This window comes from Marmota marmota, unplaced genomic scaffold (assembly GCF_001458135.2).
Source record: "Marmota marmota marmota unplaced genomic scaffold, marMar, whole genome shotgun sequence".
In the NCBI taxonomy this organism is placed as follows: domain Eukaryota; kingdom Metazoa; phylum Chordata; class Mammalia; order Rodentia; family Sciuridae; genus Marmota; species Marmota marmota.
The window spans coordinates 8357521-8383436 of NW_026000000.1; the positions used below are offsets into that span (position 1 = coordinate 8357521).

Sequence of the window (25916 nt, forward strand, 5' to 3'; positions counted from 1 at the left end):
AAATGAATCTCAATCTCTCTCTCTCTCTCTCTCTCTCTCTCTCCCCCCACACACACACACACACACCTTGAGGGATCTCTCTGTGGAACATGTTCTTTCTTTCCTCACTTCAAAGTTTCTGCTTGGATTTTCCCAAACACTGGAAACCACTATGTACCAAACTCTGCCACTGACAAAGCCTTCCCAGAGTCCAATATGGAGCCCACCAACCCACCACTGTCTGCTACAGTGAAGCTGAGTGTTGTTGCTGTCCTACAAGAATCATTCTGTGGCCACACCTATAGTCATAACTAATCAGTTCATTCAGCAAATTGCATCTGAGGACCTGCTAACGGACCCCATTCTCAGGATAAGCAAGTGGTTAGTCAAAATGAGCATCGGGTCTGAAAATGAAACCCAATAGAACAGGCTGGTGATTGGACATCTGGGGAAGCATCAGAAGTCAACCCCCATCTCCTCTGGGTACAGAAGCTATGTTTGTTGAACTGAAACATTTGACTCACCTTCTCAGGAATAGACACAGAATTTTTGAGAAACAAGAATTTCTAAAAAATGCGGATCCATGAAATCTCATGGAACCATTGCTGACTCAAACATCAAGCTGCAGCAGCCCAGTCTCCTGCTTCACCTGAGCCTGTATGGTTTGGTTTTTGAAAGGAAGGAAACTGAGGACAGTTTCTTGGCAGGGTAAAGACCAGCAGAAAGAAATCACTCTAATCTACTTCATTACAAAAAAAAAAATGCCCTGTGCAAGTACCACCAGAGGATTCCTCATGAGGGTGGGAAGAAATGACTTAAGGGTGCAGCCACTGGGGGGGTCTCAGCAGGGCCAGAACAAGAACAAGGCACTCACCTCAGGCATCAGATTTAAGGAGGTGCCAAAAAAATTAATTCAATATTTTTAAGAATCAATTTTAATGCAAAAAATCCATGATGAACAAAATATTAAAATTTTAAATAAAGTCAAGATCCAACCCTACACTTGTCCTCCTCCCCACTCTGGCCTGCTCCTGTGGGAATACAAGCTCACAGCACTTCTGATAACGATCATCAACCTAAATAAGTACCACTCCTGGCCTTCCGCTTCCCCAACTTCTACTCTAATGACAGCAGCACAGTGCTCCTCATACAGACTTTGGAGCCTGACGGCTCGGGTTTGAATATGATGGGCTTAGGATCAATGAAGAAACTTTCCCTGCCTCAGCATCCTCATTTGTAAGATGGAGTGATATGAGACTCCCCCTATGGTGTCACTGCAGATATAAGTACTCAGCCAAGTTCACTCTTAGGATTGGAGGACTGGTGTCTATCTGTGTCTAGTTGCTACAACATTTGTATACGCCTCTTCATTCAATCCTCTGGTCACCCGGCAACATCTGTGTTATTGGCCTTGGTCACAGATGATACTAAGACCAGAGCAAAGAAGTGACTTACTCAGGGTTCCATCACAGTGGGTGGCAGGAGCAGAAACCACTCCAGTCCTGTGGACAGCCTAGGCTTTGCTGCCCAGTACATCACTGGCAATACACACAAGTGGCTGACCACAAACCCCTGGCTCACACGGGAAGAGGAACAGAGAGAGAGGCTTGGGAAACTACAGACAGGGGTTCAGGGAGTCCCAGGGCCTCCAGCAAAAGACAAGCCCTCCCACCCGCTGCCTGACAGGTGCACTGTTTCCCAGTTTGGGTCAGACTCTGGCTGTGTAAGACTCCAACCAGGTTTTAACATGGCTTTCCACATCCCTGATCAGCCAGACTAGAATCCCTGCTGTCCTGTAACAAAACATGCAGTCATTCAAAAGGCAGAAAGGAACAGGGGCCAGGAGTTATAGGGTGGGGTCTAGGCCCAGCTTGGCCTTGTGGTTTGTTAATTGAGTTGTTTCCCACTCCTAGGTCTCAGCTTCTCCTCATTTACATGGCCCTGGTGATCTTGGTGCCACCCTCTGTCCTTTATGCATGATGACGGAAGAGGTGCAGATCAATGAACCCAAGTGGGACGAGGGTAAGTTGTGTGTGATGAGGTGGAGGGGTCTCCCCTACCTGTGCGTTACATGTGGGGACCCAGATAACAAGTCTACTGCAACCTGAGAGAGAGTGAGAGTTACAGAGAGGAAATGGGGGGATTTCCCATGTTGTCAGCAGAACCAAATATGCGGGCAAGTGGCCCCTGGCTCTCTGGGTGTCACTGCCAATCTTCCGCCAACTCCACCCACTCTGCAGATATATGCAGCATCCTTGAAGTTCTGCTCCCTAATCATCCACCAGGGCATCCTGCACATAGCTGCCACACTGAAGGGCAACATCTGCAGCCTGAAGAGACACGAGTTTGCTGGTGTTTTGCTTCTAAATAAACATCCTGCTCCACTATTTCATTCCTGACTTTCTGTTCAGAGATTTGCCAATAGGTGAGCGTCTCAGGATGTGAGATGGGACTTGGCAGCCCCTGGCACTAGAATGTCAAGAAACTACTATGGGGAAAAAAATTAACCTGAAGCAAGAAAGGATGTGGAATAATACAAAGGGCTGACAGAGGGAAGCCTGGGATTCACTCTGCAGTGAAGAGGAGCCTGGAAAGGAAAAGTTGCTTTGATAAAACTGAAAGTTAAAATTCCCTCCCACTTACTGTCAGTATCTGTGACTACACCAGTTTCTGGATCATAAGCTCCAGGTGAGAGATGTGCCTGTTAGTCACCTACATCATGGGCCATGACCACCCAGGCCCTAGAGCTGGGGATATTCTTAGACCAGTTGATACAAAATAGAAGAGTAACTTCCATGCCTGACTGTAAATGACCTGATTTCTCTCCCACTCAAAATCAGGTCCTGGCTGCACATCAGCAGATTCAAACACCCTGCCCTATATCAGCAAAGTCAGGGACCAAGCTGGACCTCACCAGAAAAAGTAACAAAACCAATATTGTTCAAAAAATATGTGCAGAGTGTGGCTAGGCCTCGTTTCCCTATTCCCCACCCTTTCACATTCACAAGGAGAACTTATGAGTTAAAAACTGAATTGAAAAGGGATCAGGAAGACAGGTTACAGTAATATGGACTCTCTTCACATCTCACTTCCCCCTTGACATAGTCAGAGGTACTGAGGTGATGACAGAATTAACGTTAGGAGAAGGATGATTAACATGAAATATCAGGGCACACCTATTAACATGTTTTTAGGAAAAAAAAAAACTGATAAGACCAAGGATTGCTAGGAGGGACAGCAGCCATTACTCTCACCCTTGCCTGAGAGAATGCAAAATGGGAGAGCCACTTTGGAAGTTAGCCTGGTCTCTTAATCAGTTTTTTTGCCACTGTGTCTGAAAGACCGGATCAGCACAATTGTAGAGGAGAAAAAGTTATTTAGGGGTTCATGGTTTCAGAGGTCTCAGTCCATAGACAGCAGACTCCATTAGCTGGGGCTCAAGGTGAGGCAGGATATCATGGTGGAAGAGTGTAGTGGAAGGAAGCGGCTCACATGATGATCAGAAAGCAGAGACAGAGAGAGAGGTCTCCACTTGCCAGATACAAATATATACCCCAAAGTCACACCCCCAATTCCCACCTCCTCCAGCCATACCCTACCACTTCAATTACCACTCAGTTAATCCCTATCAGGGGATTAATTCACTGATTGGGTTAGGACTGTGACAACCCAATCATTTCTCCTCTGAACCTTCTTGCATTGTCTCACATGTGAATTTTGGGGGGATACCTCACATCCAAACTTGGCAATCTCTGATAACTTTGAACACATACCCAGCAATTCTGCTCCTAGATAGTTGCCCTACAGAAACGGAAACTTACGTTCTTACAAAAACTTATATGTGAATATTTATAGAAGCTCTATTCATAACTTCCAAAACCTAGTGGGGAAAAAACCATAAATGTCCCTCCAAGGTGAATGAATAAACTCTGGCTCATCCATACAATGGAATCCTTCTCAGTAGTAAAAAGGAACACACTAATGATACCTACAACAGCCAGGGTGGGTCTCAAAGACATTAGGCCAAGTGGCAAGAGCCAATCCATTCTGTCTTATTAACATTCATGTGACATTTTGGAAAAGGCAAAAAAGTATGGGGATAGGAAATAGACCAATGGTCATTAGAAATTAGGGGTAAGAAGGTGATTACCAAAGACAGATGGGAATTTGGGGGATATCTTGACTGTGGTGATCACATGACTATGTTTGTCAAAAATGAACTCTAACAGAGGTAAATTGTTTTGTATGTAAATTATATTTCAATGAACCTGACTTTAAGAAAATAGATGTTCTGAAAGTTGTTTTGAAAGACACTAATAGAAAAGAAGAAAGTGAGTCCTTAGTCCTGAGTCCTTTATCTGCTACACTGATAACATAAATATACATTTATCACAGAATAAGTCCCCTACAGAATAAGTCCCCCACAGAATAAGCTCACTCTTTAGCAGCTCTATAGGCTTCTCTCTGTGTCATCTCTTATTTCACAACAGCAAGATAAAGGTATCTCACAGGTGGGAAAAAGGCCTCAGAAAGATTCAATAGCTCCCCAAGGCCACAGGGCAAATTCTGTGCATGTGACTCCAGAACCCACACTGTTCCTTAACCACACTCCTTCCTTCTCAGAATGCCACATGTTGGGAACAGGACAAAAGCTCCTTCCAGTGTAAGCCATACTCAGATCAGAGCCCATGCTCTTCCTGGGCCTGGGTCTCTTGAACTGCCCTCAAGTTCCTGTCCACATTTTTTTTTATAAATTTTTATTTGTTGTAATTAGTTATACATGACAGTAGAAGGCATTTATGCACTTTGATATATCATGCATAAATGGGGTATAATTTCTCATTTTTCTGATTGTACATGTTGTAGAATCACATTGGTCATGCAGTCGTATATGTACGTAAGGTTATGATGTCTGTTTCATTCTACTATCCTTCCTATACCCATACCCCTTCCCCTTCACTCCCCTCTAATTAATCTAAAGTAATTCTATTCTTCCCTAGTGCCCCTCTCTTATTGTGAATTAGCATCCACATATCATAGAAAACATTCGGCCTTTGGTTTTGGAGAACAGGCTTATTTTGCTTAGCATATTTTCCACTTCCATCCCTTTACCTGCAAATGCCATAATTTCTCTCTTCTTTAAAGCTGAGTAATATTCCATTGAATATATATGCCACATTTCCTTTATCCATTCATCTATTGAGGGACACCTAGGTTGGTTCCATAGTTTAGCAATTGTGAATTGAGTTACATTGACCTGGCCACATCCCTGTAGTATGCTGATTTTAAGTAATAAACCAAGGAGTGGGATAGCTGGGTCAAATGGTGCTTCCATTCCAAGTTTTCTGAGGAATCTCCATACTGCTTTCCATAGTGGTTGCACCAATTTTCAGTCCCACAAGCAATGTATAAGTGTGACTTTTCCCCCACATCCTCGCCAACATTTATTGTTGCCTATATTCTTGATGATTGCCATTCTGACTAGAGTGAGATGAAATCTTAGAATAGTTTGGATTTGCATTTCTCTAATTGCTAGAGAAGTTGAACATTTTTTCATGAAAATATATGAAAATTTGTCCACTTATTTATCTGATGAGAAAAACTATTCATAATTGATAATTTTGTGAAATTGGTTGAACTGATAGATAAGTTAGAGCAATTATATTTTGTAAAAAGTATACCCAGCTGGGTATGGTGGTACACACCTGTAATCCCAAATGCTCAAGAGGCTGAGGCATGAGGATCCTGGTTCAAAGCCAGCCTCAGCAAATTAGTGAGGCCCTAAGCAATTTATTAAGACCCAGTCTCTAAATACAATATAAAAAGGGCTTAGGAGATGGCTCAGTGATTAAGCACCCTGGTTCAATGCCTAGTACCAAAAATAAAAGATACCCAAAGGAATTGAAAGCAGGGACACAGATATTTTAAACCCATATTCATGCCAGCATTATTCACAATAGCCAAAAATTTAAAATAACCCAGGGATCTACCTTGTGAGAAAAGTCCTTGCTCAAATCAGTCCTGTATTTAACTGAGGGCCTGAGCTCCTACGTGCACTGGCATACAGGCTAAAGCGGGCAGAAGAGAGTTAGGTGTAACAAAGTTCTCTTTGCTCCTGTCCCTGCTGGTTTCCCCAAACTGAAAACCTCTCCACACTGAGCTCAAGACTTCCTTCCTTGCCACACCCTACCCCCACTTCCCCTTGGAGACCCAAAGACCCCTGTGTATGAACACTGCTCTTTTCACCTCCCACTTTCCTCCACTCATGCTGTCACCTCTTAGACCTCACCTGCTTCCAGAATGGGGACCAGGTGAATGGGGATCAGGTGTCTGGAAGAGCAAATAAAGAAACAAAGTCTTGTCACCCCTGGGGACCTGCACTTGCCTGTTGGGTTTGCGCGGTGCTTTTGAATAACTGGCATTCATGAGAGGTACTCTCCAGGTTCTCTCCAGGTCTGCCAGTGCACAAACTGACTTCAGATTCCGCAGAAACTCTCTTGAGTTTCCAATCTGTTCACCAGCTCTGCAGATTTCAGACTTGCCAGTCCCCCCCAAAAATTGTGTAAGTCAGTTCCTTAAAAGGAATCTCTATACACACACACACACACACACACACACACTTTTGTTCTATGACAATCTTGGATAAAGCATGACAGCCCTTCACCATTCAGACCTTTCCTTATATTCCTTAAATACTTTTATGGAACTGATTCTGTATGCCAGGTGCAGCAGTAGATTGCCCCTTCTTAGAAGCCTGCAGTAAAAAAAGGAACCATATTTGGAGTTGTAAATAAAAGATGCACCTCCCCCGCCCCCAGTTTGCTCTGCAGCTAAGAACAGATTGGACAAAGACTGGACATGAAATGGTGGATGATTGGCCCTTGAGAGAGAAAGGTGGTCAGTGACACACCAGAAGTGTGCTAAAGCCTGACTGCCCTCCCTTTGCCCCTCTTTGAGGCAGATCCTCCTCAGAAAGGGCTCTGCGCTAATATCCTGGTCATCCTGGTCTGATCTGCACTCACAAGCACCACCAGCTAAAGAGAGCAGAACTATGTCAAGGAACTTTGACATCAACACCATCACAGCATCCCCTGGGGCCAGAGAATAAATCAGAGCATTTCAAAATCCTGGGGGATTTGTACTCTCTTCCAGGACAGAAGAAGACAGAAACAGCAAACAAAATGTGGAATTTGGCAACAAACAGACTAGGATTCTGGGCCTAGCTCCTAATGCTGTGAGCTGCAGAATCTCAGATGTGACTGTCCAAAATGGCGACCCCATCTGGAAAATGTGCCAATGGAAATATAATGAAAGTCCTATGAAGAACAAGTCCATATATTACTTTCCTATGTTTATATATGAATACATGACCAATGTAATTCCACATCATGTACAACCAGAAGAATGGGAAGTTGTACTCCTTGTATGTGTAATATGTCAGAATACATCCTACTGTCATGTATAACCAAATAAACAAATAATTAATTAATAACAAAGGAAGAGGCCACAGGAAAACCAAACCTGCCAAAACCTTAATCTTTGACCTATACTATCCAGAACTATGAAAAAATACATTTTTGTTGTTTGAGGGAAAAAAAAAGAACAGGTCCAAAACAGGGGCTCCATTAGGGCAAGATGTCCCTTTCTGGGCAGTTTTCTTAGTATAGGGCCAGGTTTATAGAATAAAAGTGAAAGGAGCAATGGAGGACATGAGTGTCCAGCGTCAGAGGAGGTCTCCCAACTACTTGCCCCAGCAGGACCACTGGCATCAGGACCTGCACAGAAATTTCAGCCACCCACCCCGGAGCAGAAATCCCGAAGGCCACTCCCACACAGGACATCCTGCAACCATCCACAAGCAGGAACTCTGGCCACTACTCTAGTGTGGACCACCATCTACCAACATGGGGCTCCCCCAGTCAACTCCATTTTGGGACTCTGCAGCCACAGAGATAGTCCGCTATGTACGGTAGCCTGCCTGCACCTCTGAAGACAGCTGACAGCCACACACTGCACACCACAGCTCATCTCTGAACACATCATCCAAAGCCATCGTCTGGCTTCCTCCACCCAATCCGACACCCCAAGGCTTAAAGCAGCCACCTCCATCTTGGGTGACCTTCATCACCATCTTTAGTAGGGTCAACTCCCAGTTTGGAACTCCAGCTGGCCAGGTACCCAGTTTCTAACTCCCGCCTCTCTCCAGCAGCCAATAACCTGGCACAATGACTACCCAAAACAAAGCAGCTCTCAGTGTCAAGTGTGCAGCACCCAAAGGGTCACACACAAACCCCTGGAGAGAAAGGTTCCTTATTAGGAAGTAGAAAGGTAGAGGGTGAGTGTGATACAGTTTAGGGACTAACACAGAGACCAGGAACTGGGAGGTCTTCAGGCTAGACAAGGAGATAAGACAAGGTGCCAAAATCACATGAGCAGGCCCCAAAAAAGATCCTTGAGGTGCGGTCTCCCTTTGGGGGAGGGTGGGTCCCACACCCCACTTCCAGGTGCTGTCCACCCAAGACTAACCCTCCCACCTACCTTCACCATCTTGAGGTCAAAGATACCAGTTAACAATAGATGACACCAAGTATTGAATGAGAAGGGAAGCAGGAAAGACACTGATCTCCAACCAAAACAATCCCTGTTTCTTCCTTCGAAACCAAATTTTTTTCTTCTTCTCCCTCTCTATTCTCCTGCCCTCATATCCCCAACATATATGAAACCAAGTACTTCGCATGAATTAGGATACTGAGGACTGGGATGTATTACAGTTGTGTTGTATATTCTTTTTCTTTCTTTTTTTTCCTCTAATTTTTACTATATTAACATTTTTAATTTTTCTTAATATATGTGTGTATTATGCACTCTACTGTCTTCCCACTTACTTGTCTACACAAAATTACTTCCTCTCTCTTCTCCTGGTACTAACCTTCTTCTTTAGATTTCTCTTTCACACTTCTAAACATATAATAACTCTGTATCCTCACCCCCTACCTCCTTAGCATATCATCTTACACCTCACCCCTGATTCTTTGTCCACTATTAGAAACTATAAACCCTTTTGCAAACCTACTGATTATATTGTAGATAATAATTTAATTCACCATTTCTTTACCTTGTGACCAAACTATAAACATCCTAATAGCAACTATTTGATTTAAGGTTGTAAATTGTTTATACTGGGATCTATTAACATTGTCCTTCCCCTCAAAGGAGAGGTACTGGAACCCTGCAGGGGCACTATAAGCCTATAGGGTAAAAATGGTAATGCCTCAGATCCACAGTGCTAGAAGGAAAGACACATGAGCAACATGAAAAGACAAGGGAAGAAAATGACCCAAACAAATCAAGATACCACATTATTAGCATCCATGGCCAGCACAGCGGAAGAAATGACAGATAAGGAGTTCAGGGTGTACATAATTAAAATGTTCTGTGAGTTGAAAGATGATATAAGAGAATAAATACAGGCAGCAAATGATCATTTTGATAAAGAGCTATAAAAACAAATACAGGAAGCAAAAAATTACTTCAATAGGGAGATAGAGTTTCTAAAAAAAAAAAAAAGAAATCCTTGAAATGAAAGAAACAATAAGCCAAATTGAAAGCATCAACAACAGATTAAACCACTTGGAAGACAGAACCTCAGACAATGAAGAAAAAATATATAATCTTAAAAAGAATGTAGACCACACAGTGAAGATGGAAAGAAACCATGAGCATAATATTGAAGAAATATGGGATAGCATAAAAAGACCAAATTTAAGAGTTATTGAGATAAGAGGAAGGCATAGAGTCCCAAACCAAAGAAATGAACAATCTATTCAATTAAATAATATCAGAAAATTTTCCAAACATGAAGAATGAATTGGAAAGCCAAGTACAAGAGGCTTACAGGACGCCAAATGTACAAAATCACAATAGATACACACCAAGGCACATTATAATGAAAATGCCTAACATACAGAATAAGGAGAGAATTTTAAAAGCTGCAAGAGAAAGAAATCAGATTACATATAGGGGAAACCAATTAGTTTATGTGCAGATTTTTCAACCCAGGTCATGAAAGCTAGAAGATCCTGGAACAACATATATCAAGCTCTGAAGGATGAATGCCAACAAAAAAATCTTACATCCAGTAAAACTAAGCTTTAGATTTGATGATGAAATAAAAACCTTCCATAATAAACAAAAGTTAAAAGAATTTACAACTAGAAAACCTGCACTACAAAACATCCTTGGCAAAATATTCCATAAAGAGGAAATGAAAAACAACAATGAAAATCAACAGAAGGAGGTATAACACTAAAGCAAAAATTAATCAAAGGAAAAACCAAGTCAAGTTAAATAACAAAAATGGCTGGGAATATAAATCATGTTTTAATAATAATCCTGAATGTTAATGGCCTAAATTTGCCAACCAAATGACATAGGCTAGCAGATTGGATCAAAAAATAGGACTCAGCACTAATTCATATTCCATGCATGTAAGATTTTGTCAAAAAGAACCAACTACTATTTATAATTATAATACTCTAATAAAAAAGTGTGTACTAGGGCTGAGGTTGTGGCTCAGTGGTACAGTGCTCACCTAGCATGCGTAAGGTACTGGGTTTGATCCTCAGCACCACATAAAAATAAAATGAAGATATTGCATGTCAACTTATAACTAAAAAATAAATATTTAAAAAGTGGGTACTAAACTAATTGAAATAAATGATGATGATGATGATGACAACAGAGATCAGTGCAGCAGAGTAAGTGGATCAAAGGGAGAGAAAAGAATTGATAATAGGGGATGAGACTGATCAAATCATGTTATCTGCATATACAAATATAGTATAATGAATTGTACTATTATATATAATTATAACATACCAATAAAATTTTTTAAATGTGGGCACTTAAAAAAATGACCCAATAATATGCTGCCTCCAAGACACTCATCTCATAGGAAAAGATATCCACAGACTGAAGGAGAAAGGTTGGGGAAAAGCATACCACTCACATGGACTGTGGAAGCAAGCAGGGGTTTCCATCCTCTTATCAAATAAATAGACTTCAAGCTAAAGTTAATCAAAAGGGATAAAGAAGGACATTTCATACTGCTCCAAGGAACCACACACAAACAAGACATAACAATTATAAACATATATGCCCCAAACAATGGAGCATTCATCAAACAAACTCTTCTCAAGTTGAAGAGTCAAATTGACCACAACACAATAATTCTTGGTAACTTTAACACAGTTCTTTCACCACTGGATAGATCTTCCAAATAAAAACTGAACAAAGAAACTATAGAACTCAATAATACAATAAATAACTTAGACTTAACTGACATATATAGAATATTTCATCCTTCAATGGTGAATACACTTTCTTCTCAGCAGCACATGGATCCTTCTCTAAAACAGACCATATATTATGCCACAAAGCAACCCTTAGCAAATACAAAAAAGTAGAAATACTACTCGGCACTCTACCAGATCATAACGGAATGAAATTAGAAATCAATGATAAAATAAAAAATAAAAACTCCAACACTTGGAGACTAAATAATATGCTATTGAATGAACAATGGGTTGCAAAAGACATCAAGGAGGAGATTAAAAAATTCTTAGAGGTAAATGAGAACACTAATACAACATATTGAACTCTCTGGGACACTATTATGGCAGTACTAAGAGGAAAGTTCATTGCATGGAGTTCATTCCTTAAAAGAAGAAAAAGTCAACAAATAAATGACCTAACATTACATCTTGAAGCCCTAGAAAAAAGAAGAACAAATCAACCCCAAAAGCAGCAGAAGACAAGAAATAATTAAAATCAGAGCTGAAATCAATGAATTTGAAACAAAAGAAACAATTGAAAAAATTGACAAAACAAAAAATTGGTTCTTTGAAAAAATAAATTAAAATTGACAAACCCTTAGCCATGCTAACAAATAGAGAGAAAACTCAAATTACTAATATACATGATGAAAAAGGAAATATCACAACAGACACTACAGAAATATAGATTATAATTAGAAATTATTTTGAAAATTTGTACTCCAATAAAATAGAAAATATCGAAGGCATCGACAAATATTTAGAGTCATATGATTTGCCCAAATTGAATCAGGATGATATACATAAATTAGACAGATCAATTTCAAGCAATGAAATAGAAGATGCCACCGGAAGACTACCAACCAAGAAAAGCCCAGGACCGATACATAGCTGAGTTCTATAAGACCATTAAAGAAGAACTAATACTACTCTAGGATATATATAAAGAATTCAAAAATCTAAACACCAAAAAAACATATAACCCAATAAATAAATGGGCCAAGGAACTGAATAGACACTTCTCAGAAGACGATATACAATCAATTTACAAATATATGAAAAAATGTTCAACATCCCTTGCAATTAGAGAAATGCAAATCCAAACTACTCTTAAGATTTTATCTCACTCCAGTCAGAATGGCAGCTATTATGAAGACAAACAACAATAAGTGTTGGCAAAGATGTGGGGAAAAAGGTACACTCATACATTGCTGGTGGGACTGCAAAATGGTGCAGCCAATATGGAAAGCAGTATGGAGATTTTTTTCTTTAAGTCTATTGATGTGATGAGTTACATTTATTGATTTCTGTATATTGAACCAACCTTGTGTCCCTGGGATGAACCCCACTTGATCATGGTGTTCTATCTTTTTGATATGTTTTTGTATTCAATTTGCCAGAATTTTATTGAGAATTTTTGCATCTGTGTTCATTAGAGATATTGGTCTGAAGTTTTCTTTTTTTGTTGTGTCTTTGGCTGGTTTTGGAATCAGGGTGATATTGGCCTCATAGAATGAGTTTGGAAATGCTCCCTCTTTTTCTATTTCAGGAAATAATTTGAAGAGTAGTTGACTAACTTCACTTACATTATATTCTACATCTCCATCATTTACCTGTACATGCCAAGTATTTTATTTTATTTTTTTTTGAGCTATTTTTAAATGGGGAAGTTTTCCTCATTTCCCTTTCAGAGGATTTGTCAAGAAATGCCTTTGATTTATAGATATTGATTTTGTATCCTGCTACTTTACTAAATTTATTTACTAATTCTAAAAGTTTTCTGGTGGAATTTTTTGGGTCTTTTAGGTATAGAATCATATCATTGGCAAATAGTGCTAATTTGAATTGTTCTTTTCCTATTTGTATCCCTTTAATTTCTTTCATCTATCTAATTGCTCTGGCCAGTGTTTTAAGAACTATGTTAAATAGAAGTGGTGAGAGAGGGCATCCCTGTCTTGTTCCAGTTTTTAGAGAGAATGCTTTCAATTTTTCTCCATTTAGAATGATGTTGGCCTGGGGCTTAGCATAAATAGCATTTTTGATGAGATATGTTCCTGCTATGCTTAGTTTTTCTAGTATTTTGTAGAATGCTTTTTTTGCATCTTTTGAGATGATCATATGATTTTTTTCTCTCCCCTGGTCTATAACCCAAAGGACTTAAAACAGCATACTACAGGGACACAGCCACATCAATGTTTATAGCAGCACAATTCACAATAGCTAAACTGTGGAGCCAACCTAGATGCCCTTCAGTAGATAAATGCATAAAGAAAATGTGGTATATATACACAATGTAATATTATTCAGCATTAAAAGAGAATAAAATCATGGCATGTACAGGTAAATGGATGGAGATGGAGAATATAATGTAAGTGAAGTTAGTCAATCCCAAAAAACCACTGCCGAATGTTTTCTCTGATATGAGGAGGTTGATTCATAATGGGGTTCGGGGAGCAGCATGGGAGGATTAGACAAACTCTAGATAGAACAAACGAGTGGGAAGGAAAGGGGGAGGACATGGGGGTAAAAAAGATGGTGGAATGAGATGGATATCATTACCCTAAGTACATGTATGAAGACACAAACGGTGTGACTATACATTGTATACAACCAGAGATATATGAAAAATTGTGCTCTATATGTGTAATATGAATTGTAATGCATTCTGCTGTCATATATAAAAAAAGAAAAAAAGAAAGGCTATCCTGGTCAGCAGTCAGCCAGGCCCAGAACAGGGATAAACAAGATAAAAACAGCCAAGAGGCTTATGCACACCCAGATGCAGGGAGATGGAGATTCCAGTTCAAGGGGCCTCCTTAGAAATGGAGAGGCAAAGGGACCTTGAAGATAACTCAAAGATTGCCAGACTTGAATATAGAACAGTCATCCCCCTCCCAGGTTGCACACCAGAATGACTTGGTCAGTCAATGATGCTTAGAGCTGTGTGGCCCCAGAGAGGTGAATAGCTTATTCAACATCACAGGGCAGGTGAGGGAGAAAACTAGGAGTCACCTCCAGGTCTCTTCTGTTTCACAGTAATCCCTACTATCTGGAGATCACTCATTAACTGTGTTAGTTGTGAACTGAGCAGGGGCCAGGGCTCCAGTTCCACCATCAGGACAGCTCAGTGCATTTAAAGAGGATCCTGTGGGCTTGGGCTGTATGGTGGCCTCCTCTGACCTTGACTCCCTGGGAAGACAACAGCACCCTGAAACCAATCTCTTTGGCCTGCCCAGGCCCTCCCTGGCTCCAAGGGTAGGCTGCCTCAGATACGAAGATCCAATTTGAATCCTGGCTCTACCTCTTCCTAACCAAGTTCTTGGTGACAAGCTCTTTTGAGTCTCAAAGTCTGCAGCAATAAAACTAGAATGCTATCTTCCTTGAAAAGTTGTAGAAAGAATTAAGCACACACTCATGAGAATGTGTCCATTATGCTCTAGCTATGCACAAAATGCCCATTCCCTCTGCCCACAGGCCCCACGAGGGCACAGTCCCCTCACTCCATACCTTGCTGCCTTGGTTGGTCTTTGGGGTCCTACTTCAATGCCAGGATAAGCTGCCCTAGTCCCTCCCAAGACCCCTCCTGTATCTGGCATCCCCCCTTCTTGGCCTGGCCACAAAGTCTGTCCAACCTTGGGTTTTCTCACAACAAGTAGCTGGTCAAGATAGATGTTAGGACAAGGCCATTGACAGGGGGCCTGAGAGTGCACTGAGATGCAGCTGGAGGTGAGGATTTGGCCATCATGAGGATAAAGAGTAGAATCCAGGAATGGGAGGACTGTCCCCAAGTCTGCAAGCCTATATCAGGGGACACCATATCTGAGACAGGTGGAAAAGGTAGCCCTACAGACAGGGCTAGAAAAAAATAGAAGAAGACAGAGTCAGAGGTACCCTGAGGGCCCTACACAAGGGCACTGTGTGTCCAGGTTCTCCTCAGATGGAGCAGAGCAAACCAGGGTCTCACAGAGGATACCAATAATCACCTTGGTGCTACCCAATTTTTTCAGTGAGCGAGTGTCCCCATGTCCCAGGGGCCAAGCATACCTGTAAGCAGAGAATAGCAGAGTTCAGGACCCTACAACTTGCTTCACAAGATTCAAGAGAAGGAGGCAACTCAGGTTGTTTCCAGAAGCTCAGGAATTCCCCTGAAGACTAAGGTGGGGACTATAGCTGGCAGGAACCGGCAGGTTGGCAGAAACTTCCACAGAACCTCCAAACTTCCTTTTTCTGATTCCAGGCCATGGTGCACTCCTGGCCAGCACACACCTCTGTGGTTTTTGCAACTGCAAAGTAACACAGGAACTCCCAGCATCCTGCAGAAGGGGCTGGTTTTATATCTCAGTATGTACACTGACTTCCACATTGCTGAAAATAGCCAGGGAGCAGTTCCCCTGGCCAGACATTCTCAGCTTAGCTATGGTGGAGCTGTCACTCAGAGCACAAAGACAAGCTGGGGATAACACAATAGTAAGAAGCTTAAGCCCCACCTAACCACTAGCCTTTCAATGTGGGAGCCATTTGGTGGCTTGGCCTCCACTGAAATGTAAGGAAATATTGCTATTGAATGAGCATCTACCAACAAGGACACCAATGATCTCTAATGTAGAAAAAACTTTCCCACCAAATGGATGAGCAAAACAAGACTCCAAGAAATTGAGACTCTAAGAAAGCAAGTATTTTATCTGAAATCAAACTACTAATAAACATAAAAATCAAACTCATATTTTCTAATTCTGCACCCCTCTCCCCCTTCTTCCATTTCAGGTTTGCTTCACACAGTGGTCAACAGTGGTTAAGAATATGGCCCCTGAGGCACCTCAGATACTAGCTGGTAACTGGCTGAGTAGGGCAGGGATTCCCTGGCTGGATCTGAAAAGTGACTGCCAACCACTGGCCACAGGAGGTCTTAGGTCTTCTGTCTGACCCAGCTCCCAGAAGCAGGAAAGCCCTGAAATGCACTCTAAGGTATCACCATCACCCAAGGGAACAGCTGATTCCTGGGAGCCTGGAGGCTAAGGGTTCATTAGCCCAAGATGGGCACCAGTAAGCCAGTTATTCCCTCTGCTAACACTCTGACACTGGCACATCCAACATTAGTCACCGCCCTCCAGGCTAAGCCTGTGCTAGTAGTGGGTCATTGGATTATTGGTTGTGGAAAGAGAAGAATCACACATCTACATTCTGGACTTCAAAGCTCTAGTTGGGGAAGCTGGGGGAACCAGAAGGGAACAGATGAAGCAGGACAGATGTAAGACATAATGGTGCTTGACTGTCAGCATAAGAAGGCTTGTGGCCCAGCCTGGGGAGGGGCATGGAGGTCTGAGAGGGCTGCTCGGAACCAAGGGGGACCATGATGAGCACTGCAAAATCATGATAGGTACTACAGGCAGCGTGTTTGGGAACCTGCTCTCGTTCCAGGAAGAAGACAGGGCAGAAGGGACATGCATAAGGGGAGGACACGCATAATGAGAGGGCCATAAATGCCAGGCTGACTTACAGACTTTCTTGCCATAAAGCTGTTCTGGAAGTCCCTGCGAGGCTCTTAACACAGATTGAGATGAACAGTGTGCAGCAGCCTTTTTCTAGTTGCCGGTCCCAGATCTTAGTGCCAGGTGCTCACAGCCTCCTAGGAGGAGGAGGTAAGAAAAAGGATGCCTGGAATATTCCAAGGGAGCAGAGTCCAGATGACGGGCTGAGGGAAAACGCTGGCTGTTTGTTAGGGTAACATGGGGTGTTGAGAGAGGATGAGAGAGAGTAGAAGAGGATTTGCAGAAGCAGGAGCTTAAGAGATGGAATCTAAAGAAGTAACACCTGGGCAGGTTAGGGAGGAATGAAAGGACAAAGGACAGGCTGGGCTGCATTGTGGGTGGTTTAGGGCACTTATGAGGAAAGTGAGGTGAGAGCAGGGTGGAAAGTTGTAGACAAGGTGCTGCCCCCTCTCATTACTCGCCCTCACAACTCCTGGAGAACTGAAATCGCCAGGGAATTTCACAGCATTCTTTAGATCTATAAGTCACCTGTTCAAGTGAGAAAGATTTTTACACCTTTCCAGGATGACTTAGATTGTTCTCACAATCATTCTGTTTATTCAATTTCAAGTATAATCGGGTCCAAATATGAAAAAATTACTAGTTAAACTGTGAAACATGTCTGGAGATTCGCTTTCATGGCTGGTTAAGAATCAAGCATTTCTTAATTCCCACAGATCATCAAACGCACAACAAAGGCCTCCATCATACATAAGAGAGGTACTAGTTTTCTTGAACTTCTGTCCTCCTCTGTGTCAGTCAGACCTGGACCGAAAAATCTTGCTTGTGGGTCAATGAGATAAAGGGACACTTGCAAGCGAAATTTGCCGCAATATATTTTTTTCACCAAAGTAAAGAGCAAGGAAACAGTGCTGGCAGTCAGGAGGCAGGGGACAACAGCCCTGGACCAAGTCTCTCTGCCTCTCTGTGACTCAGTTTCCCTACCTACAACCTGAGGTGTTTGGAATAAATCGTCTTTAAGGTCTGTCTGCCAATGAAGATCTGATTTCCAGATTAGCCTCCTGTTCAGACTTCAGATTTCTCCTCTGAAAACTGAATATTTGTTTAACTGGAATGTTTAACTGGAAATTCACAAGCTGGTAGATTTCTTAATGTGCCAGGAATATTCCTTCACCCAGACCTAATTATTTTGTGTGCCCAGGAGATGAGTGAATGGCACTTGAAGAGAATCAAAAGGCGCCAAGGGACTCCAGAATACTGCATGAATGGTTGAGACAGGCTCTCCTGGAAGGCAGCACACTCCACTACCTCTCACCCCTCTCCCAGCCTTGCCATGGACCGCCTCTGTGCCTCCAGCATCCCTGCTGCCTTCCACCCCACCCCACACAATCAGACTTAAGAGTGCAGCTCCATCATGCTCCCCCGGGGCCTCAGGGAACATTCCCAAGCTCCAGGACCTGGATAATACAATCAACCAATCTCCTTGCCTAATTTCCCACTGTGGGCCCAGTGGTGTCTTTCTTAATGAACTGTTCACTCACCCCTGACTCTCTCTCTTTACTTTCCTATCCCCTATCTGGGAAGTTCTGTCTTCATCTACACATATCCAGTTCCTGCTACCTTCTAGACACAATGCAAGGCTGCTCCCTAGACACAAGAAATAACACTGCCCCTTTCCAATTCCAGCCTCTACCACCACTTGTCCATCCTGTAATTAGAAAGCAGCTACCACAAGGACGTGAAAGCCCTTTCCAGGCTCCAAGGTTGCATCAATACCTGCTCATTCTCAGTAATTATAGTGGGACGGTGATGGTGAGGCTTTGATAATCCCCACGTGCAGGTGAAAGGGGAGGCTTGAGGATAATAGTCGTTCATGCGAGCAAGTGAGGACACAGGCTGTGGCGTCAGACAGAATAAATGTCTACATTGTGTGATTCCCAACTCCATCTTTCCAGTACTCATTACCCATAACACCTGAATCCGAATCACTTTCTTTCTTGAGTATTCATGGTTCATGAAAACGCTTTCTCACTCCTACAATTCTTCAATTTCTAAGATTTTATCAACTATTTAAAGTGTTCTAGAAAAGAAAATCATCATATTAAATACATTTTAAAAATTAAACGATTCAGACACTTTAAATTGTGTGGGCAAAGAAGTACTTTCTGGATTAAAAGGCGAACTTTCAGGCCGGTGATTGGAAGGCGGCCCCCTCCCCCGGAGCAGCGGCAGAATCCTTGCAGAAGGAGAGCACCTCTTCCTTTCTCTGATAAGTCGTCACAGACCGCAGGTGTTTCAACACCTGCAAAGACTAGACCCAAAGGAAACAAAGACCCGTGTTCTGATAGCAGGGTGACGCCGCTGGGCCTTTACCCTTTTGAAGTCAGTACATTCGCCCATCCAGACGCCCGGCTCTTCCAGCCCCAGAGTTCCTCACAGCGGGTGCCCGGAGCCCCGCCCACCTCTCCCGTGCAGCTCCCGCGCAGCTCCCGCGCATGCGCCGGATGTGAACGTCAGGACGGGCGGAGGACCCGGCGCTGGGTGCTAATTCCAGCCCATTCTCGGCGGCTGTATTTAATCCCTGCCCTTCTTCTTCTTTAGGGACGCCAGTTCTCGGAGCAGAGAGGCTGGAAACAACTGCGGAGGACTCCGTCCCTGCCTCTGTTACACGCATCTACCACTTCGCCACCTTCCGCACTTGGGGCCCCTCTCCTTGATTAGGACCAAGTTAACACAGAGCCAGAGAAAGGACTGTGGGTTCCCTTAGCGTGTTTCAACATCATTGACTCCCTACGTTTTGGTCAGCCTCCATCACACAGTAAGAATCTTCATATGTACATTACTCATCTTTGTATATCTGTTAATAGTTTGTGGATACATTTTTTAAATCTGATTTTAAACTATTATTTGGGCAATTTTCTTACTATTTTGAAAACACAGTGACCAATAAGTACTCATTTTTGCATGCCAGTATTCACATCCAAGCATATTTTGCCTGTAACTGATGAATAAAACAGTTTAATTGCATTATGTGCCCACCGTTATATCATAAGCATTGCCCTTTTCCTTCAATTATCAGCTATAATGACCATGAAGCATCCTCTTGATCCTTTGCCCCTCTCTCCTTCCCTAGCGACTGGGTGTTCAGAATGTCTCTACTGCTTTTACAGGTGATGCTGGGGGAAAGGATCCTTGCCACAGTTATTTGCTTCCTGTGAATTGTCTGTGAAGATGAATTCTCAAAAGAAGGATTAATCATTTGTCCAAAGCAAGTTTTCACACTTCTGCCAAATATTGACTGTCCCTCTCCAAAAGTGTCATTTCTTGAACTCTCTAGTGGTAGTGTTGTCCAATGCGAAGTGCACAGGCTTTGAAATCAGGACTAGGTTCAAATTCCAGCTTGGTCACTTACTTTACCTCTCTAAGCCTTCATTTTCTAAAACGGGAATAATAAAGGTGATCTCATCATAAGGATTAAATGAGATTTCAAATACAAGGAACCTACCGAGTGCCTGATTTAGGTGCTAAATCCATTCTTTGTAGCCTCTACATTTTCTCTCTCCTTGGAGTTATGTGGGACAAGCAACTTCTTACTTTTCAAACTTCCTGTCCTTCTTGAACCATGTTTTCCCATGAAAGTCATGGAACAGGAATGATCATCTATAGTGCTCTAATGGGTGCTACTAAAGAGAAATATAAAGCCATCCACAAATTCAAACTGTGTGTGTAATTTTACATTTTCTGACAGACACATTTAAAAATGTAAACAGAAATAGGCTAAATTAATTTTAACCCCAGTAGGCCATCCATATTTCCAGATTCCACATAAGCAGATTTTGACCTGCCTCCAATTTAAAATGTTGAGGGTGTGGGGGACACATGTAAATTTTTTTTCTTATGGATGGAACTAGAGACCATTATGTTATGTGAAATAAGGCAAACTCAGAAGGTCCAAGATTCGTATGTTTCCTCTCATACCTGGAAGATAGAGAGGAAAAAGGAAAAGAAAGGTGGGAGATGAGGATATCATGAAAATCCAAAGGAGATCAGTAGAGGAAAGAGACTAGGGGATGTGAGGTGCAGAGGGATGGGGAAAGTGCTGGGGAGTGATATTAATCAAATCATATTGTTACATTGCTTGCATATACAAATATGTAACAACAAATCCCATCATTATGTACAACTACAATGCCCCAATTAAAAAATGTGGAAAGAAAATAATTTTCTTGTCATTGTTCCCTAAATAATACAGTATAACATATTTACATAGCATTGACATTGTATTAGGTACTGTAAGTAATCTTGAGATGATTTTAAATACAGGGAAAGATATGCCTAGATCATATGTAAACACTGTGCCATTTTAAATAAAGGACTTGAGCATCTCAGAGATTCTGCAGCTCACAGCATTAGGAGCTAGGCCCAGAATCCTAGTCTGTTTGTTGCCAAATTCCACATTTTGTTTGCTGTTTCTGTCTTCTTCTGTCCTGGAAGAGAGTACACCAGGGTTGGGGGCGGGTGGGGGGAGTGCAGTACCAACACTTCATTTCTCCACCTGGTATCTAAAAGACGTCTCCATCTCTACATGTTCAAACTCATAATTCTGAACAACCACAGCCTTCCAAATCTGTACCTACTATCCTTGACCCAGATCAGAAAGTGAAAATCCCGTACTTCTGTGGTTCTAGAATCACCTTTCATTTCTTACTTTCTCCTATATGACACACCTAGAACCTCATCAAAATCTAATATCTAATCAATATTTTAAGTATTATTAAAATAGTTTACATTTTTATGTTTATAATATCTTTGAAATATGATGTGTATTTGAATTATCTAGAATCTAGCCCCTCTAACCACTCTTATTATCTCTACCACTTATCACTTTGGGGCAAGCCACATGACCTCTAGCCTGGATTGTTCCAAAAGCCTCTTAAATACACTTCTTTTTCCCCTTTGCTTCCTACAATCTCTTTTCCAAATGAAAATCAAAATGTTTCTTCTTTAAAATACAAGCATACAGGCTGGGGTTGTGGCCTAGAACCTGCGAGGCACTGGGTTCAATCCTCAGCACTACATAAAAAATAAATAAATAAAATAAAGGTATTGTTTCTACTTACAAATAAAAAATATATACTTTTAAAAAATACAAGCATACATCAGCAACAATAAAAAGAATTTAATATAACTGAAATTATATAAAAATACAAAAATTTAAAAAAATACAAACCACTTACAAATCAACCTAGGTGAATATATATAGTATTTTATGAGAACTATAACATTGCATATAAGTACTTTAAAAAGGGCTTAAATAAATGGGGATAGAAACCATGGTCATGAATTAGAAGAGTAATGTTCATAAAGATATCACAAAATACATTTCTAGTCAAAATATGAAGATGGGTTTCTGTTGAAATTAATTAGCTGATTCTAAAATTTGTATGAAGGGATAAAGTACTAAAAATAGGGCAGAGTGGAAGAAGAAGAAAAAATACAGAGTTTTTCTAAATATCAAATTTTAGTATTAGTATAGACAAACTAACAAAATAGCTTAAAAACAGACCCACATGTACGTGATGACCTGATTGCAATAGAACTGTTGTAATTCAGTGACTGAAAAATGTTTGTAATAAACTATTAATATTAAGAATGTCTTTTGAATTGTAGCAAATCAACAGGATGAAAAGACATATACTCACATAGAGAAATGGGCAAAAGATTTAAATCTGCAAAAGGATCCAGAATGGCCAATTAACATATAAAAAGATGATCAGCCTTAGTAATTTGAGAACTGCAAATTTAAAACATGGTTAGATGGATTTTCACTGCTGCCAGGTTAGCAAAATTAAAATATCTGACAATATTAAATGGTGGTAAAGATGTAGCGGAACAAAAAATTTGAACCATTGCTGGTGGATTAGTAAAATAGTATATATGGTCAGCCATCTATATCTGTAGATTCCACATCTTTGGATTTAACCACAGATTATTATAAGTAATCTAGAAATAATTTAACACATATGGGAGGATGTGTGTAGGTTATATGCAAATACTGCACCATTTTATATAAGGAACTTGAACATCTGCAGATTTTTTATATCTGTAGGGGGTTCTGGAACAAATCCCCACTGAGGATACTGAGAAACAACTGTAATCACTTTGGGAAATGACTTAGTTTCAACTAATAAGGCTAAAAACAAGTATACCTCATGACCCACCAGTTCTATTTTTCGAGTATGTACCCTAGAGATATTCTCACACATACACGAGAATAGTCCTAACAGCACTGCTTATAACAGAAAACAGAAACCTGGAAATATCTCAAGTGCCCATCTGCGGTATCTCAGAGAAATATGTTTTGGTATATTCATGTAACAGATTACTACATAGCAGTAAACATGAAGGCATTAGAGGCCCATGCAACAACATAAAGAAATACCAGTAACATAATTTTGAGTCAATTAAACAAATCTCAAAAGAACATTTGATTCCATGCCTATGAAGTTTCCAGAATGTTCAAAACCAAGTCATAAATATATGGCCAAGATTGGGGATAGTTGCTGCCTCTGAGGAGGGAGGTTGGATAAACACACAGAGGATTTCAAAGATGATGATGAACCTCAATAAAAAAAAACCTAAAATGTCACACATAGGAGCGGTGTTCTTTTTATTCCTTCTACCCTACAAGCTTCTTTTAAATTGCCTTTTCTGTCTACTCAGTATTGAAAATCTTCCCAGGTCCATGGGAATTAAGCCCAGGCCCTCCAGTGGACAGACAGAAAGGTTCTCCCTAACCTGACCCTGTTCCTTACCTCTCTGGCTGTGTCCCCAGACACACCCCTGTCCCCACTCTGCCATGCTGGTCTCCACCAGGCTCCTTCTCTGGACCTTTGCCAAAAACATGCTTCAGAAACTCAGGCCCTGCCTCCTTCAGGTCTCCCTTGGAAGACCTATGCCACTTCCAGCCCCAAAGCCTCCAACCCACATTAGCCCATGGCTCTGAGCACTACAGAACCCTCTGTCCATTGACTGTCCCCTCTGCCATCTCTGGGCAGAGAATGGCCTTCCAATAAATATCTGTTGAATAAATAAAAAGGATAACAATGTAGAAACCAAATTAAAATCAAAGGTTCCATTGAAAGAACAATACATAAAACCCTTATTTATCAACTCAGAGAAACTGGGACAAAGGATTAGTTCACTATTCTAGAAGGTTTGATTTTAGAGGGGAGAAGAACTACTCCTCAATGAGCCAAGTAGTCCTGTTTATTAAAAAAAAAAAAAAAAGTGTCAATTCAGCAGTTTGATATGGTAATTCAGATAAGGGAAATGAGGCCCCAAAGAAGCATCTATTACCAGATCTCCAAGTGAGATCAACAAGGCCACCACTTACCGAGCTCTCTTGGTGGCAGTCTGGAGTGACCCCCACTGCACTCTCCAGAGGCCTGCTCAGGGGCTGGGAGGGGAGTTCCACAGTCAGGAACTTCTCTCCAATCCTTCAACAATTGGCATAGGCCAGTATCAGCCTTTCCCAGAGGTGGCAGGATCACATTCCCAGCAAAGCTATGAAAAAGGTCTTGACCTGAGGTAGGAGGATGAGGAGTGGTGCTGGAGCCCAGTGTGGCTCAGCAAACCCAACAGTGACGAACACCGCAGCGGACCCAGGCACCCCAGTGACCCTGACCACATAGCCACTCTCACTGCACACAGTTCCTGCTCTGCAGCTCGCCTCCTCTCCCACATCCACACTCGGAGCAGGCACCAGTGGTCACAGTCTTCCTGGAGACAGCCAGCAGGCCCTACCTTGACAGACAGGCCTCTCTCTGGGTTGGGATGGCTTGGCCAAGAGCAAGGTGACCTACCTGGAGAGGTAGCAGTCAGGACCTGGAGACTTTAGATGGTGTGAGTGCCTCCATCCTTGGCCGCAGCCCCTAAGGCTCAGGGGAAGAAGACCCGGCCTAGCATGTCAGCCTTCAACATGTTTCACTATGAATCACTCACGCTGGGTCTCTGCTCATTTCCTGGAGAAAGCAGAAGTGGAGAGTCTACAGATGCCTGGTTCTGCCCAACCCCCACCCCGATGACGGAGCTGTTTGAGTTCTGTCTTGGCGCTTTGACCTTTGAAGAAAGGCCTTTGGGGATACACACTCAATGGTCAAGCTGTTCTGGGTGGGGCCGAGCATAAAAAGGGAAAGTATAACCAGGTAGCATAGATCTGAATTCAGTGTCCACTATTCGCTCACTGTGTAACCATCATGGCCTGCCTACCCTTTCTGAGCCTCTAATAAAATGAAGACAATAATGGTGTTTAGGTCTATCTAATGAGAGACACATCTAAAGTGCATCCCTGACCAGGTGCAGTGGGGCACACCTATTACCCCAGAGGCTTGGAAGGCTGAGACAGGAGGATTGCAAGATCAAAGCCAGCCTCAGCAAAAGCAAGGTGCTAAGCAATTCGGTGACACCTAGTCTCTAAATAAAATATAAAATAGGGCTAGGGATGTGGCTCAGTAGTTAAACGCCCCTGGGTTCAATCCCTAAATAAATAAATAAATCCAAAAATAAATACACAAAGTGCATCTCAGGACATCGCATGAGCTCATCGGCCTGCTTCCACCAGGCTCAGAGACTCTCACTTGCATTTCTTCCTTTTTTATCCTCAGATCTAAATTGAACCACCAATCAAGAAAGTCATCTGATGTCAGATGGTTAACTGTGGAGTAACACAGAAGAAATGATTAAAGAAAACTTAAAATGATAAGTTGAAATTCTCTGAAACACAGCATCTAAATTTTCATTCCTTTGAGTACATTAGGTTGAATCGTTCCATATCATCCATCCCTGCCATCCAGAGATAGGGCCAGCAAGCACATCCATTCACATACAACACCTCTCAGTGATCTCTGGAAAGACACAGCTGCCCTATGAGCAGGAGCAGTTGTTAGCATGAACACCTGACCATTGACACTCAAGCTCATCACAGGTTTCTGGCTCATAGAGCCATTCGATCTTTCATGAGTAACTGTGTGTGAAAGACCACAACAACACCATCTGTTATGAGAAGGAATGAGGCTCCAAGGTTGGTTCCAAGATGAAACAACATCTGTAATGA

At 41.8% G+C, this 25916-nt stretch overlaps 1 protein-coding gene across 13 annotated transcripts in view; it reads right to left on the reverse strand.

The window, feature by feature from the left end:
* Wdfy4 (WDFY family member 4) overlaps positions 1–24830 on the reverse strand; it is a 274400-nt gene extending 249570 nt beyond the window's left edge. For 7 of the 13 annotated variants that reach the window (XR_007349237.1, XM_048807498.1, XM_048807499.1 and 4 more), the window contains exon 1: positions 24667–24830. The gene's annotated coding sequence lies outside the window, so the exon portion shown is untranslated. Of the gene's footprint in view, positions 1–15356; positions 15496–16809; positions 16939–24197; positions 24588–24666 lie in introns of those variants that run through there. The other 6 variants (XM_015498911.2, XM_048807495.1, XM_048807497.1 and 3 more) reach the window with 4 other exon arrangements.
* Between the last annotated feature and the right edge of the window lie 1086 nt (positions 24831–25916).